We start from the raw sequence: 20721 nt of genomic DNA on the forward strand, positions 1-20721 counted from the left end.
TTTCAAAGGATACCGGTGCGTAAAAATCGGACAGCACTCGCATGGTGCGAGTGCTGTGCATTTTTTTCTCGCACCCATTGACTTGCATTGGTGAGTCTCGTCCGAGAATCGCAGCAATACACAGCATGCTGCGATTTTTTTCTCAGTCCGATTTTGGCTGAGAAAAAATCGCATATGGAATGTCACCTATTGAAAAACATTGGTCCGAGTGCAATCCGATTTTTTTTTTTTTTTTTTATCGGATTGCACTCGTCCGTTTTCCTCGCAAGTGGAAAGGAGCCCTTAAAGATATTTCTGTATTTTCATGACTATGAAAATTGTAAATTCACACTGAAGGCATCAAAACTATGAATTAACACATGTGGAATTATATACTTAATAAAAAAGTGTGAAACAACTGAAAATATGTCTTATATTCTAGGTTCTTCAAAGTAGCCACCTTTTGCTTTGATGACTGCTTTGCACACTCTTGGCATTCTGTTGATGAGCTTCAAGAGGTAGTCACCGGGAATGGTTTTCACTTCACAGGTGTGCCCTGTCAGGTTTAATGAGTGGGATTTCTTGCCTTATAAATGGGATTGGGACCACCAGTTGTGTTGAGCAGAACTCTGGTGGATACACAGCTGAGAGTCCTACTAAATAGACTGTTAGGATTTGTATTATGGCAAGAAAAAAGCAGCTAAGTTAAGAAAAACGAGTGTCCATCATTACTTTAAGAAATGAAGGTCAGTCCGTCCGAAAAATTGGGAAAACTTTGAAAGTGTCCCCAAGTGCAGTTGCAAAAACCATCAAGCGCTACAAAGAAACTGGCTCACATGAGGACTGTCCTAGGAAAGGAAGACCAAGAGTCACCTCTGCTTCTGAGGATAAGTTTATCCGAGTCACCAGCCTCAGAAATCGCAGGTTAACAGCAGCTCAGATTAGAGACCAGGTCAATGCCACACAGAGTGCTAGCAGCAGACACATCTGTACAACAACTGTTAAGAGGAGACTTTGTGCAGCAGGCCTTCATGGTAAAATAGCTGCTAGGAAACCACTGCTAAGGACAGGCAACAAGCAGAAGAGACTTGTTTGGGCTAAAGAACACAAGGAATGGACATTAGACCAGTGGCAATCTGTGCTTTGGTCTGATGAGTCTAAATTTGAGATCTTTGGATCCAACCACCGTGTCTCTGTGTGACGCAGAAAAGGTGAACGGCTGGACTCTACATGCCTGGTTCCCACCGTGAAGCATGGAGGAGGAGGTGTGATGGTGTGGGGGGGCTTTGCTGGTGACATTGTTGGGGATTTATTCAAAATTGAAGGCATACTGAACCAGCATGGCTACCACAGCATCTTGCAGCGGCATAATATTCCATCCGGTTTGTGTTTAGTTGGACCATCATTTATTTTTCAACAGAACAATGACCCCAAACCCACCTCCAGGCTGTGTAAGGGCTATTGGACCAAGAAGGAGAGTGATGGGTGGCTGCGCCAGATGACCTGGCCTCCACAGTCACCAGACCTGAACCCAATCGAGATGGTTTGGGGTGAGCTGGACCGCAGAGTGAAGGCAAAAGGGCCAACAAGTGCTAAGCATCTCTGGGAACTCCTTCAAGATTGTTGGAAGACCATTCCCGGTGACTACCTCTTGAAGCTCATCAAGAGAATGCCAAGAATGTGCAAAGCAGTCATCAAAGCAAAAGGTGGCTACTTTGAAGAATCTAGAATATTAAGACATAATTTCAGTTGTTTCACACTTTTTTGTTAAGTATATAATTCCACATGTGTTAATTCATAGTTTTGATGCCTTCAGTGGGAATGTACAATTTTCATAGTCATGAAAATACAAAAAAAATCTTTAAATGAGGTGTGTCCAAACTATACACTGTGTATTTCCATCTGTAGTAAAGTTACTTTAATTTGAGATCACAGAGAAAGTCAGTGTAAAGTAAGGGAATGTTCACACGAACGTATTTTCGGTTCTAGTGCAGTCTATGAAAAAACCAGCAGCCCTCAAGCCAATGTTATTCAATGTGGCAGTGCACATGAGAAATGTTTTTCGTGGACCGAATTTGCATATTTGGTTTTGTAAGATTTTAATAACTGCTGATGTGTAAAACCGGATTCCATATGGATGAAAAATGAGAGAAAATGGTCAGATGAAATTCAGATGATTTATTTATACGCTGTGTGCTTAGCCTTAGGATAAGTGTAATATTTAAAAAATGCAAAGATGCAAACTCGGCTTTGGGAAAATGGCCGGCGCGATCTCTAATGCGCACGCGCGGCATCCCGCGGCCATTTTCCTGAAGCCCCGTGCAGCAGAGCACTCGATCTGCGCACGCGCGGCCCCAGGAAGATGGCCGCCCCCACCGATGACAGGGGCAATAGCGCAGAACGCGCGCTTTTGCTTCACGTGCGCGCAGGGGATTAGGAACTCTGGGCATGCGCACACCACTACGCCACCAACGGAAAGCTGGGGAAGAAAAGAGCGATGTCACCACGCCCACCTGACCAGACCAGCCTGATTGACAGGCGAAAACGGCGACTTTGGTAATGTATTTCTCAGCATAGGTGGGGAATCGGGGTACACTACATACACTATAGTAACGCACAGCGCAGGCCCTATTTAACAGTATTTATATCTCAATCTCAAAAAACGGGGTGACAGGTTCCCTTTAAACACTTGAAAGACTCCGTTGTGCATTTTTAGTGTAAATCCACTCTGCTGTCCATATGTTCTATCTTCTCAATGTTGTTTTCCACTTTCGTTTTTTTAAACGCCAGTTGGGAGAAAGGATAGTGCACTGCTCCTGATGAAGGGTCTTCTGCCAGAAAATGCTGCAAACTGAGCACTGTCCACAGTGCCATAGACATACATGTTCTATACATGAAAATCACTGGCAGAACACGTGTGCGATTCATGGATGTCTGAATGTGGTTTCAGTGGATCAGACGTTTCCCAGGAAAGCAGAGATCACTCTGTGCAACTTCTGCACAGTAAATTCTCAGATCTCCGTAGAACATTATGTCCTGTCAGGAAGAATCTCAATATTCAGAGTGCACGTCCTCACATGGTCCCTAATACCGACCCATAAATGTTAAAAGTACCAACCAGAGGCCAAAAATACAAAGAAATGTTAAACTTTTAAAATAAATAATGAAGAACAAACAATAATTTGCTACAATGAAAAAAAAAAAAAAACAACAAAAAAAATCAATAAAAGAAAAGGAAACCTGTCACCTTGGGGAGCGCTATTGTTTTGCGGTTGTGTTACAATGGTGTCTGGGAGATAATGAACGTATTTCCTCCCGAGGTCCCCCGATTCTCAGTAATGGGGGCCGTGCACACTGCGGGTACGGTCACCACTCACAGCACTACTGGCTATTCTGAGAGCAGTGGCTGTAGCCCCGACACTTTGATTGACAGCTCACGGTAAGAAAAAAAAATGCACCAAAAAAAAAAATCGCACAGTACCACAGCGTCATCGTCATTAAACGCACAATTTACAGGACCTTTCATGGAATCACATCCACTCTGCTTATACGGTTAAGTGCAGAAGACTTTTTGCACAAAAAAAAGCAGCTGAAAATCTCCTCAACGTTTGCGCTAAGTGTGAACGCCGCCTGATGTTCCCCCAGCTGCTGCGCGCTGTGATAAGGACGCTGCTTTCACTGTCGCCTTGTTTGGTTTGGAAAAGCGAATGATTTACAGACATTCACATGACCCGTCACTCAGCGCCGAGCTTTACCAGCCTTAAAGTGACAACTACCCCTTCCCCTATCAAAATAATGACACCTACGCGTGCCCCCCGATCTGCCACCAATATGGCCGACATTACGGCCTCACAGTACTAAGGCTTTCCCAGGATCAGATTTAACTAATAAATGGCTCAACACAAGATGAATTAGTGGAGTAAGTGGGGACTTCAGGGGGAAGTGCGCTATTGGGGTGCATTATTAACGAGAAACGACCATGTTTACTCTTTTCGACATTTTTTCACTCGGCAAAGTGTCTGACATGAGACCGTTGTGAGCCGTAACTTCTGACACAATCCTCTAAATAGACATGAGGTTTCCTAAGCTGTGAGTCAAGGATCCAGATCTGTCTGGTTCACGTCTCTGCTGGCGCGGGGGGTTTATGAATCATAAATGCCAGATACTGTGCTGGAACCTGTGCGGGAGCACTACAACTCCCAGCAGGATTGCATGGTCACTACAAGGCTAAGGTCTTTATGCCACTAACTACCTTGGATGCTATACCAGCCACTACACACGACAAGTCCCAAAATAGTACAAGTCCTAACAGGCTGTATCCATCACTACAAGTCCCAGAATGCTGCGCCGGTTCCTGCAAGTCCCCCAAGCCCACTAAGACTGTGTTCACACGTAGCATAACTGCTGCGGTTTTTCTGCTGCGGGTTTTCTGCTGCTTTTTATCGACACGCTTTCTGCAGAACACAAATCACTGTGTTCCCCGATTACTGTGTTTTTGCTTTGTTTTACCCTTGATTTGATATCATTTTAATGCATTTTTTTTAGTACAGAAAAGCTTTGATTCTGCAGTTAAAAACACAGTTGCATTTTTTGCATCCTTTTTTTTTTAACTTGTGTTTTACAGGCTCTCGGTCACAGGCCCACGGCGTCTTCAGATGCACGTTGGACGAGTTGTCATGAAATCCCATCACTTTATTTGGACAGTTAAAGGGAACCTGTCACAAGTTTTGTCATAGAACAACTAAAGCTATGACCTTAATCAGTACCTGTGCTGCCCTCCATCAATGCTTATATAACCCCCTAACTGCCCCTGTATAGCCCCCAAAAACCTTTATAAGTTCTCACGTTCTATATCAGGGGTGTCAAACTGCATTCCTCGAGGGCTGCAAACAGGTCATGTTTTCAGGATTTCCTTGTACTGCACAGGTGATAATTTAATCACCTACACAAATAATGAGTTGGTGATTAAATTATCACCTGTGCAGTGCAAGGAAATCCTGAAAACACGACCTGTTTGCAGCCCTCGAGGAATGCAGTTTGACACTCCCGTTCTATATGGAAACCAGGTTGGTCTGGTCCGATGGCCGTAGTTTCGGCCTCTCCGTCCCTCTCCTCGGCTGTTGCTCGCCGTCCTCCTTCCTATATTGACGTCGATGACGTCTCCTGCATCGTCCAAATCACAGAAATGGCAGCTCACGCCGGCGCACTTTGCTTTCCCCTACTGCGGGTTCGTGCGTACTTATGTTTTCGTCTCTGCCCACTGTAGGTCAAAGTATAATGTGCAGGCGCGAAGCACGATTTCTGTGCGTGTGGAAAAAATGCAACTTTTACGCTACGTGGGAACATGACCTGATGGGTCTTTCCGGTCTTGTTATTGGCAGATATATTGGATTTCTCCTGTTCCAGAAACTGATAAGAAACAACCAAGTGGACTTGCATTAGACAGAAGAATGATGATTCCTAAGAAGGATATATATCTTGGTACCGTGTTAGCCAGTAGAATAAAATATTTAGAATTGAGAGTCCTCAGTCCACTGAGGACTCTCAATTCTAAATATGATTCCTAAGAAATGATCTTTAAAAGGAAATACAAATTCTGTACTAATTCTCAGCATCTCACAGGCCAGGAGTTTAGGTGTTAAGTTTAGAGGGGTCACAGGCAGCTGTGGGCCATGAATAGACTGCCCCCTGTGGCGAAGTGACAGAACTGCGGTGGACACAGCTGATCCTGCTGTGATCTGGACCCTTGCCCGGTCATGGGACACAGAATGGCCCGCTCCGCACAGCGGTAACCATGGACACAACTGCGTCCTAATATCAGGGACTTCTAGCAGGAAGACGTGGATCAGATCTGAAGCCGAGACATTAGATCTGATTACAATTCACTGGAGCGCTATATAATGTCAATTTCCCTTTAAAATTGAAAAGTTCCCAATATTTTTCCCATCTGTCACCAATCACTTCTGCAACGTAAGAAATGTTCATTGCTGTGGCGAATAAGGGGGAATAAGCGTTCATTAGCGGGGTAAGGGTATGATCATGCAGTCACTGCTGGTGGCGCCCACCATGGATCATGGATGGTGCGCTCCAGAGTGCAGCCGTTGGCATATTCCAGCAACCTGTGTCTCCCAGAGTTGTGTGTTTTTATGTAATCAGGAAATGCGTATAGCATTGGCATTGAAGGGGTTAAAGCGGTTCACGTGAGACGGCTTATTCTGTATTTTCCCCACCCCCACTGCACCAGCACAGCGATGCCATCCAATTCCTAGAAGAGTTCTGGGACCTGCTGTCCTCACAGTCTGATCCAAAGTGGGTCTCCCAAAATAATCTCCGCTGCCGCTCAGTTTGTCCTTCATGGGACGGACAGTTAATAACAAGCGGCACCAAAACAGAACCGTCCCAATATCAGACACTAATGTCAGCAGATTTCTGGAAACAAAATAGGAAAAATATTTACAGCTGCTCAGCAAAAAAATGCTGAAAAACGAATAAAATATATAAAGAATCATTATATCCTTCATAAAGTGACTGATGTCTGCTCTGAATCATTTATAAGGACACAGAATTATAACATAAACCTACAGTGGGTACGGAAAGTATTCAGACCCCTTTACATTTTTCACTCTTTGTTTCATTGCAGCCATTTGGTAAATTCAAAAAAGTTCATTTTTTTCTCATTAATGTTCACTCTGCACCCCATCTTGACTGAAAAAGCCCAGAAATTTAGATTTTTTTTTTGCAAATTTATTAAAAAAGAAAAACTGAAATATCACATGGCCATAAGTATTCAGCCCCTTTGCTCAGACTCTCATATTTAAGTCCCATGCTGTCCATTTCCTTGTGATCCTCCTTGAGATGGTTCTTCTCCTTCATTAGAGTTCAGCTGTGTGTAATTAAACTGATAGGAGATGATTTGGAGCGGCGCACACCTGTCTATATAAGACCTCACAGCTCACAGTGCATGTCAGACCAAATGACAATCAGGAGGTCAAAGGAACTGGCCAAGGAGCTCAGAGACAGAATTGTGGCAAGGCACAGATCTGGCCAAGGTTACAACAGAATTTCTGCAGTACTCAAGGTTCCTAAGAGCACAGTGGCCTCCATAATCCTTAAATGGAGAAGTTTGGGACCACCAGAAGTCTTCCTAGACCTGGCCGTCCAGCCAAACCGAGTAATCGTGGGAGGAGAGCATTGGGAGAGAGGTAACGAAGAACCCCAAGATCACTGTGGCTGAGCTCCAGAGATGCAGTAGGGAGATGGGAGAAAGTTCCACAAAGTCAACTATCACTGCAGCCTCCACCAGTCGGGCCTTTATGGAAGAGTGGCCTGATGGAAGCCTCTCCTCAGTGCAAGCAGGGCCGGCGTCAGCACCCGGCACACCGGGCAAATGCCGGGGCCCTGGAGAGAGAGGGGGGCCCACTCATGCTGCCATAGATACAGCTGGGAGAGCAGAGCAGGAGATAACATGCTCTCTCCCCCCACAGTCACTGCTGGCTGCGTTCTCTTAACCCCTATGTGCCAGCTCTGACACAAGCATCTTCTCACTCAGTCAGTGCAGCCAGGCAGGCACACATAGGGGTTAACAGAAGGCAGCCAGTGTGACATTGTGGGCGGAGAGAGCACATTCTCTGCTCTCCCCCCTGGGTGGCTGCAGACAGTGCTGAAGTTTATCAGGCAAATTCCGGAGCTCCTACCAGTGCCTGAGTGAGTGCTATGGTATCCAGCAGAGCAGTGGTTGCAGTTGTGGCTCAGCCTGTTGCTGTCTGTTTCCGCTGCCTAAAAATGTGGGTGATGTCTGGAGGAGCAGCTGGTGGGGTGCAACCTGCAGCCACCCAGCTCTCCCAGAATACATGCATGCTGCACCAAACCTGCACCAGTGGGGTAGGAAGAAGCTTAACCCTTTCCCATCTGTATGAAGGTTATTGCTGAACCTTAAAGATAACAATCCGACCCGCATAAATGGGGTTAACCAGATGCCAGGAGTAAGGGGAGCTGCTGCCATGTGGGCTGTACGTTGGGGCCCCGTGGCCCCAGGCTGGTGACTGGAGGGACTCTGCCCAGTGCTGGCATGTGGGTGATTTCTGCTCCGGAGTCTCAGCTTCTCTCCTCCACATCACACTGTGCAGGCACAGCAACATTGGTTGTGTCTGTCCAGGTCCCAGTAGCTGCCACTGCTCCCACCAAGGACATCGCATCACTTAACCCTTCCCCTGCAGCCACCGGCAACAAATGCACATTATTCCTTGATTAAATCAGGTTCCAACCCAATAGAGGAGCAGACATTTCCTGCTGCCATTAGGGTCCGGGAGGGGGTGACATTGGCTGCCCCGCTACTCTGTAGTGGGGGTGACAAGTGTAACATGGGGTAACGATGACGGAGAAATGCACAGGATAATAGTGAGAGCGACAGAGGGCAGTGTATGGTATGGAGCAGTCAGGGGGTGGGCTGCAGGATCCCCCCATACTGTACATGACTGCCCGGGACAGGGAGGCGTTTAATGAGCTTCTAATGACAGGGCACTAATTGGGTCATTAGGGTTTGTGGAAAGGATTCAGCATCAGGTCCCTCAGCCGCCTGTTACTTTGTAGCACAGATCTGTTGGGGCCGCAAAACCAAACAACGTTGTTTATGTAGAAAAGTCTTTGTTTCATAGAAAAACTCAAAACAGAAAAGCACCTCTCCTGTATATATACACTGCACAGCACCTTTCCTCCTGTATATATACACTGCACAGCACCTCTCCTGTATATATACACTGCACAGCACCTTTCCTCCTGTATATATACACTGCACAGCACCTCTCCTGTATATATACACTGCACAGCACCTTTCCTCCTGTATATATACACTGCACGGCACCTCTCCTGTATATATACACTGCACAGCACCTTTCCTCCTGTATATATACACTGCAGAATCTACAATAGCTGTCACTCATGTAAGAAGTGAAATCTGGCATTGTACTATACATTTCTCTGCCGTATCTGTGCATCATAAATCGGGGTATGTGTTAAAGGGTGGGGCCCATTGAGACTCTTTCGCCCGGGGCCCTCGAAAACCTGGAGCCGGCCCTGAGTGCAAGACATATGAAAGCCCCCATAGAGTTTGCTAAAAAAACACATGAAGGACACCCAGACTATGAGAAATAAGATTATCTGGTCTGATGAGACGAAGATAAACCTTTATGGTGATAATTCTAAGCAGTATATGTGGAGAAAACCAGGCACTGCTCATCACCTGCCCAATACAATCCCAACAGTGAAACATGGTGGAGGCAGCATCATGTTATGGGGGTGTTATTCAGCTGCAGGGACAGGACGACTGGTTGTCATTGAAGGAAACATGAATGGAAACATGAATGGCAGGAAGAATGGCCGAGGATCCCCATATCCAGATGTGAAAGACTTGTTGCATCATTCCCAAGAAGACTCATGGCTGTACAAGCTCAAAAGGGGCTTCTACCAATACTGAGCAAAGGGTCTGAAGACTTATCACCATGTGATGTTTCAGTTTTTCTTTTTTTAATAAATTTGCAAAATTTCTACATTTCTGTTATTTTTTCAGACAAGATGGGGGGCAGAGTGAACATTAATGAGAAAAAAATGAACTTTTTTGAATTTACCAAATGGCTGCAATGAAACAAAGAGGTCAGATTACCTTAGCTTTTAATTGGCAGTGCACCTAAACTGCAGTCACCCATGTGGAGGTGGTTTAAATATTTAATAAGACAATACCTGGAAGAATTCCTATGTAATGAGCATTGATGGAGGCCATTGGCCAGGACTGAATGCGTTATTGTTTTTACATATAACAATTATGTTATTTATTAAATACCCAATTATAGGAATCTTCCTGCACATGAATGAGCTTCTAAAGCCGCCTAGTGGTCGGAATGAGTTAATACAAATTGTACAAAATGTATGAAAACATTTTTGGGGACTTTTTTTTTTATTTAAATGCATATAATTGGGGCTAAAAATTAGTTTTGAAATGTGATTTCATTGTGCCCACCTTGGCTTTTATAGCCTCTGTATTGCACTGTTTATTGCTGGGTATGTAAATGGTTAAAGAACCACTCATTCCATCCAAGTTTTTATCCTCTTAATGTATTGCAGTCGTCATGTTATATAACACTGTGCACTGACAATTGCTCCTTTTGCCTTTCTACTCACGTAATTCTCTTTTCTCTGCTCTATATAAAACAGGAAGTCTCTTGTCCCTGCATTTTTTATTCCCCTCTTTAACTTCAGACCCAACTGCTCCCTCCTCCCCCCTACCAGGGACTTTTGCTGTGACTGATGAGTCACACAGGGAAAATAGACCTCCTGTTTCTACATAGAGCTAAGAAGGATTCAGCTAGTCGGTTTTTAATCACGTGATGTCATACACCTAGAGTAGAAAGGCGAAATGAGCAATTGTAAATACACAGTGCTATATAATATGATGATTGCAATATATGAGGAGGATAAAAGCTTTGGTGGACGTGCTTCTTCAGCTGAGAGTCTGTCAGTCAGCTCACTATGACAGTCTGATGGGGTGTTTGTAACTCATCCATCTTATTTCTCAACTCCTCTCAAATAATGTATGACTACAGACTACATAAAGTTAAACTGCAGTGAAACAAAAAGCCTGAAAAAGCAAAACGGTGCAATATTGTTCATGACACAAAGTTGGAAAAATTACTTATAGACCCAAATGCATGCATTTACGTAAAAAAAATGTTTCCAAATTTGAACAACCACTTTAAGATGACACCAATGTAGGAAACATTAGATAAAAGTGACAGTTTACACAAATCTAGGATACACTGTAGCTAGAATACATCGCATGCAGTAGTACTCTGCTGCCCTCTAGAGGACAAACACAGGAATGCACTGGTTAAATGTTTCTGCTATTGACTGCTATGTACCTACTGCAGGCACTAGTTACGTAGTAATATAATCTTCAAAAACATACAATCAACCTGCTGTTGCTCTGTCTATCCTCCATGCTCTGCTTGTTCAGACTGGCTGCAACTTGTAAACAAAATAACAGGCTAAATGCATAAAAATAGGTATATAAAAACATGCATTTATCTGCCGTGCGCAAATTGCCTCTTCAGAGAGAAAGAGGGCGTAAATTCTAGGGCCACTTATTACAAGTAGCAATCCTAAAAGTCAATACTGACCCTTTTAACAAGTTTAGCCACATGACTTAGGATAAAAGTAAAAAAAGAATGTCAATTTGCAGACGCTGTGTTTCAGGTTATTGCCCCTCCTCAGTGCAAAGTATGAGATCTGATTAGGCTATGTGAGAGGCTTAAGACTGGGATCTAAGGAATAATGTTCTCCTTGTGGGGAGTGACAAGCCCGGAGTGACATGTCATAGTGAGGAGATTGCATGCTCCTCTGGTAAATTGAATATGCAAATTGCCTCATCAGAGAGGAATTAAACTCTAGCGCCACCTAGTGGAAGTAGCAATCCTAAAAGTCAATATAAACCCTTTTAATGAGCCTTGCCATATGACTTGGGATAAAAGCCAAACCAGAATCTCAACTTTCACATTTAATTTGCCAGAGGAGCATGCATGGCGTAGAAGTCTCCTCACTCTGACATGCCAGGCACCATAGGCATGGCTTGTCGCTCTCCACTTAATCTGCAGTGTAACATTCTAGTGGTCATGAGACCTGAGCAGAACCATCGTGTTTAGATCACACATGGCGCTCGTAGCTCATGTAGCGCGCGTCGGAGGTGCATTTACAGAGAAACATCTTCTTAACACTCATGGCGGCCTCCGCTGCATCATTAAGAATGAATTTCCTATGGTTTCCCTATTGTTAATGAGTGCAGGATTTTATAGACATGTTGTGTACTGTGGGTGAATAAATCAAGGGGTTTTTTATTGGAAAAACTGTAGATTTGGCATCTGTTATCTATAGAGGAAGACAAGGGATAGATGTATAGAGAAGACAAAGGATTGGAGACTTAGACAAGACAGGCAGCGATCAGATACATACGATAAGGATACAGATTAGATGGATTGATACATAGATAAGATAGATTGGATTATTAACATTAGAGACAGATTTGTAAATAACAGATATTTAGACGGTTCTCCATTATCCCGCGGGATGGCAGTGAGGATGTAGCAGAGGTGAGGTTGTCGCTCAGCTCGCCGGCAGTGAATGAGCTGCGGGTTCTCTGGCCCATGTTGTGGGTGGAGCGTGACCTTTGGGCCGGTCGGTATATCGCGCTCTTCTATAAACCCTGGAGACGCACAGCTATTATCTTGTGGTTATTTCTGTTGTGTTTTTCAGTGTCAAAGTTCCAGGTGAACCGAAAACCTTCAGGGAGGAATAACAAGATATGGACACAAGCTGTGACTCTCCCACCATGCGGGGCGATTACAGAGCCGGCCGTATACTGGGTACAATAAGTGACCCGCACAGATCCGGACACGCCGGCTGTGTATTGAGAGGTGTTCACAAATGTCAGATTGACTGATACATGGGAAATGCGTCAGGTTCATGATCATAGGAGATCAGCAATCTTGGAAAATGATGTATCATGGTGAAGCATATATCTTCATATAGAACGGACGTTACATGCATAACATATGGGCACAAACATCACCACCCTCCACTCATCCATTCCCATAATGGGATACTATACGTTTTGGTTGTGGGTTACCTCTTCACCTTCTGGGTCCCATAGACGTTCCATCAACTGGTCATGGAGACAATAACATGACGTCAATCAGACCAAAGGTGATTAGGGAAAGATTCAGAGGAGAGGGACGACCCCAACAGAGAGTCCTCTGCCGTCTCAGAGGTCACAGTAATGTCAGTGCCAGGGCCAAACTGGGCAGAGAAAGCTTCCCTGCTGAGTGATAATGGCACGAAGACCAATGGCCAGAAGATGGCCTGTGCAAAACCACGATATGGGCCCTTCCCGATCTTACAGCTCCTCATAATGCACCATTCCACCTGCTTTGGAGATGAAAGTGGCCCCCGTAACTTCTTGGGCCCCCGTGCAGCTGCACCTGCTGCAAGGATCTTACATTATGGAGCATGACTGGTCTCATGTTTAAAATAAAAAAATAGGTCGCAGTCATTCTGTTTAGTCTTCACACAGCAAAATCCATATCAAAGCCAGGAAAAACATTATCCACCGACAACGTGAGCGCTGACCTTGTGTCTGTCACACTATCTGTGAATGAGTAACCACAGCTCAGCGCAGGCACAAGTAATACCGCAATAAAAACGTAGAGTTATCACAGCAGATACCACCACATAATCTCCGCTCCGAGCAAAAGAAAATTCTCTGATATTCTTTATGCGAAGAATATTTAATTACCTTCTTATTCAAGCACAGAGGAAATTCTATTAATAACTAATTATTGTTGTCTAATGGAGCAGTATTATAGTAGTTATATTCTTGTATATAGGAGCAGTATTATAGTAGTTATATTCTTGTACATAGGAGCAGTATTATAGTAGTTATATTCTTGTACATAGGGGCAGTATTATAGTAGTTATATTCTTATACATAGGGGCAGTATTATAGTAGTTATATTCTTGTACATAGGGGCAGTATTATAGTGGTTATATTCTTGTACATAGGGGCAGTATTATAGTAGTTATATTCTTATACATAGGGGCAGTATTATAGTAGTTATATTCATGTACATAGGGGGCAGTATTATAGTAGTTATATTCTTGTACATAGGGGCAGTATTATAGTAGTTATATTCATGTACATAGGGGGCAGTATTATAGTAGTTATATTCTTGTACATAGGGGGCAGTATTATAGTAGTTATATTCTTGTACATAGGAGCAGTATTATAGTAGTTATATTCTTATACATAGGGGCAGTATTATAGTAGTTATATTCTTATACATAGGGGCAGTATTATAGTAGTTATATTCTTATACATAGGGGCAGTATTATAGTAGTTATATTCATGTACATAGGGGGCAGTATTATAGTAGTTATATTCTTGTATATAGGAGCAGTATTATAGTAGTTATATTCTTGTACATAGGGGCAGTATTATAGTAGTTATATTCTTATACATAGGGGCAGTATTATAGTAGTTATATTCATGTACATAGGGGGCAGTATTATAGTAGTTATATTCTTGTATATAGGAGCAGTATTATAGTAGTTATATTCTTGTACATAGGGGCAGTATTATAGTAGTTATATTCTTATACATAGGGGCAGTATTATAGTAGTTATATTCTTATACATAGGGGCAGTATTATAGTAGTTATATTCTTATACATAGGGGCAGTATTATAGTAGTTATATTCATGTACATAGGGGGCAGTATTATAGTAGTTATATTCTTGTACATAGGGGGCAGTATTATAGTAGTTATATTCTTGTACATAGGAGCAGTGTTATAGTAGTTATATTCTTGTACATAGGAGCAGTGTTATAGTAGTTATATTCTTGTACATAGGAACAGTATTATTGTAGTTATATTCTTGTACATAGGGGCAGTATTATAGTAGTTATATTCATGTACATAGGGGCAGTATTATAGTAGATATAATCTTGTACATAGGGGGCAGTATTATAGTAGATATATTCTTGTACATAGGGGGCAGTATTATAGTAGTTATATTCTTGTACATAGGGGCAGTATTATAGTAGTTATATTCTTGTATATAGGGGCAGTATTATAGTAGATATATTCTTGTACATAGGGGCAGTATTATAGTAGTTATATTCTTGTACATGGGGCAGTATTATAGTAGATATATTCTTGTACATAGGGGCAGTATTATAGTAGATATATTCTTGTACATAGGGGCAGTATTATAGTAGTTATATTCTTGTACATAGGAGCAGTATTATAGTAGATATATTCTTGTACATAGGAGCAGTATTATAGTAGTTATATTCTTGTACATAGGAGCAGTATTATAGTAGTTATATTCTTGTACATAGGAGCAGTATTATAGTAGATATATTCTTGTACATAGGGGGCAGTATTATAGTAGTTATATTCTTGTACATAGGAGCAGTATTATAGTAGTTATATTCTTGTACATAGGAGCAGTATTATAGTAGATATTCTTGTACATAGGGGCAGTATTATAGTAGATATATTCTTGTACATACGGGCAGTATTATAGTAGTTATATTCTTGTACATGGGGCAGTATTATAGTAGTTATATTCTTGTACATACGGGCAGTATTATAGTAGTTATATTCTTGTACATGGGGCAGTATTATAGTAGATATATTCTTGTACATAGGGGCAGTATTATAGTAGTTATATTCTTGTACATAGGGGCAGTATTATAGTAGTTATATTCTTATACATAGGGGGCAGTATTATAGTAGTTATATTCTTGTATATAGGGGCAGTATTATAGTAGTTATATTCTTGTACATAGGGGCAGTATTATAGTAGTTATATTCTTGTACATACGGGCAGTATTATAGTAGTTATATTCTTGTACATGGGGCAGTATTATAGTAGATATATTCTTGTACATAGGGGCAGTATTATAGTAGTTATATTCTTGTACATAGGGGCAGTATTATAGTAGTTATATTCTTGTACATACGGGCAGTATTATAGTTATATTCTTGTACATGGGGCAGTATTATAGTAGATATATTCTTGTACATAGGGGCAGTATTATAGTAGATATATTGTTGTATATAGGGGCAGTATTATAGTAGTTATATTCTTATACATAGGGGGCAGTATTATAGTAGTTATATTGTTGTACATAGGAGCAGTATTATAGTAGTTATATTCTTGTACATAGGGGGCAGTATTATAGTAGTTATATTCTTGTATATAGGGGCAGTATTATAGTAGTTATATTCTTATACATCGGGGCAGTAGTAGTTATATTCTTGCAGATAACCATGTATTTATTGATTCTAACTAAATATCCTTAGTCTCTGTTTTTTTCAATACTAAGAAATTCCCCTAACTGTAATTGTAAGACTTTAGTTTTTTCACATGACAGGACTATATGTGCACACTATTAACATTATTATCTCATGCTGCAAAAAGCCATTGTATAACTTTGTTCATTTCCTTCCAGCACTGTCTCGCCAATAGTTTGACAACATGTCAGGACTTATACATACTTACATAATAGTTTGTGCCTCCGGGGCACATTGCGGATATCCCACAATTCGGGATGTAAATGTTTGGGTTCCTAACTTTGTAAATGTTTTTTTCTTAATCCATGGCGATTGCAGTAATGTTTACATAGATGATTAACTGAGAACTAGAGAGGGAAAAGACTGGAGAACAGAAAAAGCACCAGGGTATAATCCAGTTTGACAATAAAGAAAAATATAAATGTGATGCTAAACTGATGATGTTGTGTTCACACATTATTGAGGCATATGATCCAGCTGCTGCAGGTCCACGGGTTCTCAGGCCAGAATTTCTGCATAGATAAGGGGAGTTTTGTGAAAATTTGGAACTCCTGTTGGGGATAGGGGTAAATCCAGATACACAGAAATGAATTTGCGTTTTTCTATTTCGCTATGCGTTTCGAACTACACAAACTTCTTCAGGAGAAAAAAAAACATTTTTTATATTTTTTGTGTCCTGAAAGGCATAAACAAATAAAAAAAAAACACAAATCCATTTTTGTGTACCTGGATTTACCCCTATACCCAACAGCAGCGCGGAATTTCCTCTAAATTCCCTCTATCCTTAAGGGTATGTGCACACGTCAGGATTTCTGGCAGAAATTTTCCTGACAAAAACCGGACATTTCTGCCAGAAATCCTTTTCATAGTAACATAGTAACATAGTAACATAGTTAGTAAGGCCGAAAAAAGACATTTGTCCATCCAGTTCAGCCTATATTCCATCATAATAAATACCCAGATCTACGTCCTTCTACAGAACCTAATAATTGTATGATACAATATTGTTCTGCTCCAGGAAGACATCCAGGCCTCTCTTGAACCCCTCGACTGAGTTCGCCATCACCACCTCCTCAGGCAAGCAATTCCAGATTCTCACTGCCCTAACAGTAAAGAATCCTCTTCTATGTTGGTGGAAAAACCTTCTCTCCTCCAGACGCAAAGAATGCCCCCTTGTGCCCGTCACCTTCCTTGGTATAAACAGATCCTCAGCGAGATATTTGTATTGTCCCCTTATATACTTATACATGGTTATTAGATCGCCCCTCAGTCGTCTTTTTTCTAGACTAAATAATCCTAATTTCGCTAATCTATCTGGGTATTGTAGTTCTCCCATCCCCTTTATTAATTTTGTTGCCCTCCTTTGTACTCTCTCTAGTTCCATTATATCCTTCCTGAGCACCGGTGCCCAAAACTGGACACAGTACTCCATGTGCGGTCTAACTAGGGATTTGTACAGAGGCAGTATAATGCTCTCATCATGTGTATCCAGACCTCTTTTAATGCACCCCATGATCCTGTTTGCCTTGGCAGCTGCTGCCTGGCACTGGCTGCTCCAGGTAAGTTTATCATTAACTAGGATCCCCAAGTCCTTCTCCCTGTCAGATTTACCCAGTGGTTTCCCGTTCAGTGTGTAATGGTGATATTGATTCCCTCTTCCCATGTGTATAACCTTACATTTATCATTGTTAAACCTCATCTGCCACCTTTCAGCCCAAGTTTCCAACTTATTGAGATCCATCTGTAGCAGAATACTATCTTCTCTTGTATTAACTGCTTTACATAGTTTTGTATCATCTGCAAATATCGATATTTTACTGTGTAAACCTTCTACCAGATCATTAATGAATATGTTGAAGAGAACAGGTCCCAATACTGACCCCTGCGGTACCCCACTGGTCACAGCGACCCAGTTAGAGACTATACCATTTATAACCACCCTCTGCTTTCTATCACTAAGCCAGTTACTAACCCATTTACACACATTTTCCCCCAGACCAAGCATTCTCATTTTGTGTACCAACCTCTTGTGCGGCACGGTATCAAACGCTTTGGAAAAATCGAGATATACCACGTCCAATGACTCACCGTGGTCCAGTCTATAGCTTACCTCTTCATAAAAACTGATTAGATTGGTTTGACAGGAGCGATTTCTCATAAACCCATGCTGATATGGAGTTAAACAGTTATTCTCATTGAGATAATCCAGAATAACATCCCTCAGAAACCCTTCAAATATTTTACCAACAATAGAGGTTAGACTTACTGGCCTATAATTTCCAGGTTCACTTTTAGAGCCCTTTTTGAATATTGGCACCACATTTGCTATGCGCCAGTCCTGCGGAACAGACCCTGTCGCTATAGAGTCACTAAAAATAAGAAATAATGGTTTATCTATTACATTACTTAGTTCTCTTAGTACTCGTGGGTGTATGCCATCCGGACCCGGAGATTTATCTATTTTAATCTTATTTAGCCGGTTTCGCACCTCTTCTTGGGTTAGATTGGTGACCCTTAATATAGGGTTTTCATTGTTTCTTGGGATTTCACCTAGCATTTCATTTTCCACCGTGAATACCGTGGAGAAGAAGGTGTTTAATATGTTAGCTTTTTCCTCGTCATCTACAACCATTCTTTCCTCACTATTTTTTAAGGGGCCTACATTTTCTGTTTTTATTCTTTTACTATTGATATAGTTGAAGAACAGTTTGGGATTAGTTTTACTCTCCTTAGCAATGTGCTTCTCTGTTTCCTTTTTGGCAGCTTTAATTAGTTTTTTAGATAAAGTATTTTTCTCCCTATAGTTTTTTAGAGCTTCAATGGTGCCATCCTGCTTTAGTAGTGCAAATGCTTTCTTTTTACTGTTAATTGCCTGTCTTACTTCTTTGTTTAGCCACTTTGGGTTTTTCCTATTTCTAGTCCTTTTATTCCCACAAGGTATAAACCGCTTACACTGCCTATTTAGGATGTTCTTAAACATTTCCCATTTATTATCTGTATTCTCATTTCTGAGGATATTGTCCCAGTCTACCAGATTAAGGGCATCTCTAAGCTGTTCAAACTTTGCCTTCCTAAAGTTCAATGTTTTTGTGACTCCCTGACAAGTCCCCCTAGTGAAAGACAGGTGAAACTGCACAATATTGTGGTCGCTATTTCCTAAATGCCCAACCACCTGCAGATTTGTTATTCTGTCAGGTCTATTAGATAGTATTAGGTCTAAAAGTGCTGCTCCTCTGGTTGGATTCTGCACCAATTGTGAAAGATAATTTTTCTTGGTTATTAGCAGAAACCTGTTGCTTTTATGGGTTTCACAGGTTTCTGTTTCCCAGTTAATATCCGGGTAGTTAAAGTCCCCCATAACCAGGACCTCATTATGGGTTGCAGCTTCATCTATCTGCTTTAGAAGTAGACTTTCCATGCTTTCTGTTATATTTGGGGGTTTGTAACAGACCCCAATGAGAATTTTGTTACCATTTTTCCCTCCATGAATTTCGACCCATATGGACTCGACATCCTCATTTCCTTCGCTAATATCCTCCCTTAAAGTGGACTTTAGACAAGACTTTACATAGAGACAAACCCCTCCTCCTCTCCGATTTTTACGATCCTTTCTAAACAGACTGTAACCCTGTAAGTTAACTGCCCAGTCATAGCTTTCATCTAACCATGTCTCGGTTATTCCCACTATGTCAAAGTTACCTGTAGATATTTCTGCTTCTAGTTCTTCCATCTTGTTTGTCAGGCTTCTGGCGTTTGCGAGCATGCAGTTTAGAGGATTTTGTTTTGTTCCAATCTCCTCACTGTGGATTGTTTAAGAAATGTTCTTACCTCCCTTCAGAGTATGTTTTCCTGGGTCGTCTTTGTTCGAGTCTAATGTTTTTCTTCCCGTCCCCTCTTCTTCTAGTTTAACGCCCTCCTGATGAGTGTAGCGAGTCTTCTGGCGAATGTGTGTTTCCCAGGTTTGTTGAGGTGTAGTCCGTCTCTGGCGAGGAGTCCATCGTACCAGTAATTCACACCGTGGTCCAGGAATCCAAATCCTTGTTGTCTGCACCATCGTCTTAGCCAGTTGTTTGCATCAAGGATCCTGTTCCATCTCCTGGTGCCATGCCCGTCTACTGGAAGGATAGAAGAAAAAACTACCTGTGCATCCAGTTCCTTTACTTTCTTCCCCAACTCTTCAAAGTCCTTGCAGATTGTCGGTAGGTCCTTCCTTGCCGTGTCATTGGTGCCAACATGTATCAGAAGAAATGGGTGGACGTCCTTGGAGCTGAAGAGCTTTGGTATCCTATCGGTCACATCCTTTTTTTTTTCGCGTTTTTGATGTGTTTATTGTGCGTTTTTTATGCGTTTTTTCCAAATGCATAGAATAGCGGGGGAAAAAGCGAAAAAAAACACAAAATTAATGAATATGCTGCTTTTTTTACCGCGATGCGTTTTTTTTTTTCGCGAAAAAAAACGCATCATGTGCACAAAAATTGCAGAATGCATTCTAAATGATAGGATGCATAATGTATGCGGTTTTAATGAGTTTTTATAGCGTTTTTATCACGAAAAAACCTGAAACGTGTGCACATACCCTTAGAACTACAGCACTTTTTTGTTCTTGCACACCAGAGTTGTAGAGCATGCTGGGAGTTGTGGTTTTTCAGGAGCTGGAGAGCCGCAGTTTGGATTCCACTGGGCCAAGGTTTGTTCCTGTTGGTGCAGGTGATTAAGGACCTGGGGACCTGGTATTGTGTTTTACTCTGGGGTCCTGCCTAGTTAGGATGCCCCCTAGTGTCCAGCACCAGTACAGCTGTGTGTTTTTCTCCCTTTCCTCACCTGATCTCTCAGTTTTTCCT

General features: G+C 41.9%; 1 long non-coding RNA gene across 1 annotated transcript in view; it reads right to left on the reverse strand.

The window, feature by feature from the left end:
- LOC138647091 (uncharacterized) overlaps nt 1–13093 on the reverse strand; it is an 82518-nt gene extending 69425 nt beyond the window's left edge. The window contains exon 1 of the long non-coding RNA XR_011314876.1: nt 12650–13093. This is a non-coding gene — a long non-coding RNA (uncharacterized lncRNA). The remainder of the gene's footprint in view (nt 1–12649) is intronic.
- Nucleotides 13094–20721: the final 7628 nt, after the last annotated feature.

The sequence above is a fragment of the Ranitomeya imitator genome, chromosome 8 (genome assembly GCF_032444005.1).
Source record: "Ranitomeya imitator isolate aRanImi1 chromosome 8, aRanImi1.pri, whole genome shotgun sequence".
NCBI lineage: Eukaryota > Metazoa > Chordata > Amphibia > Anura > Dendrobatidae > Ranitomeya > Ranitomeya imitator.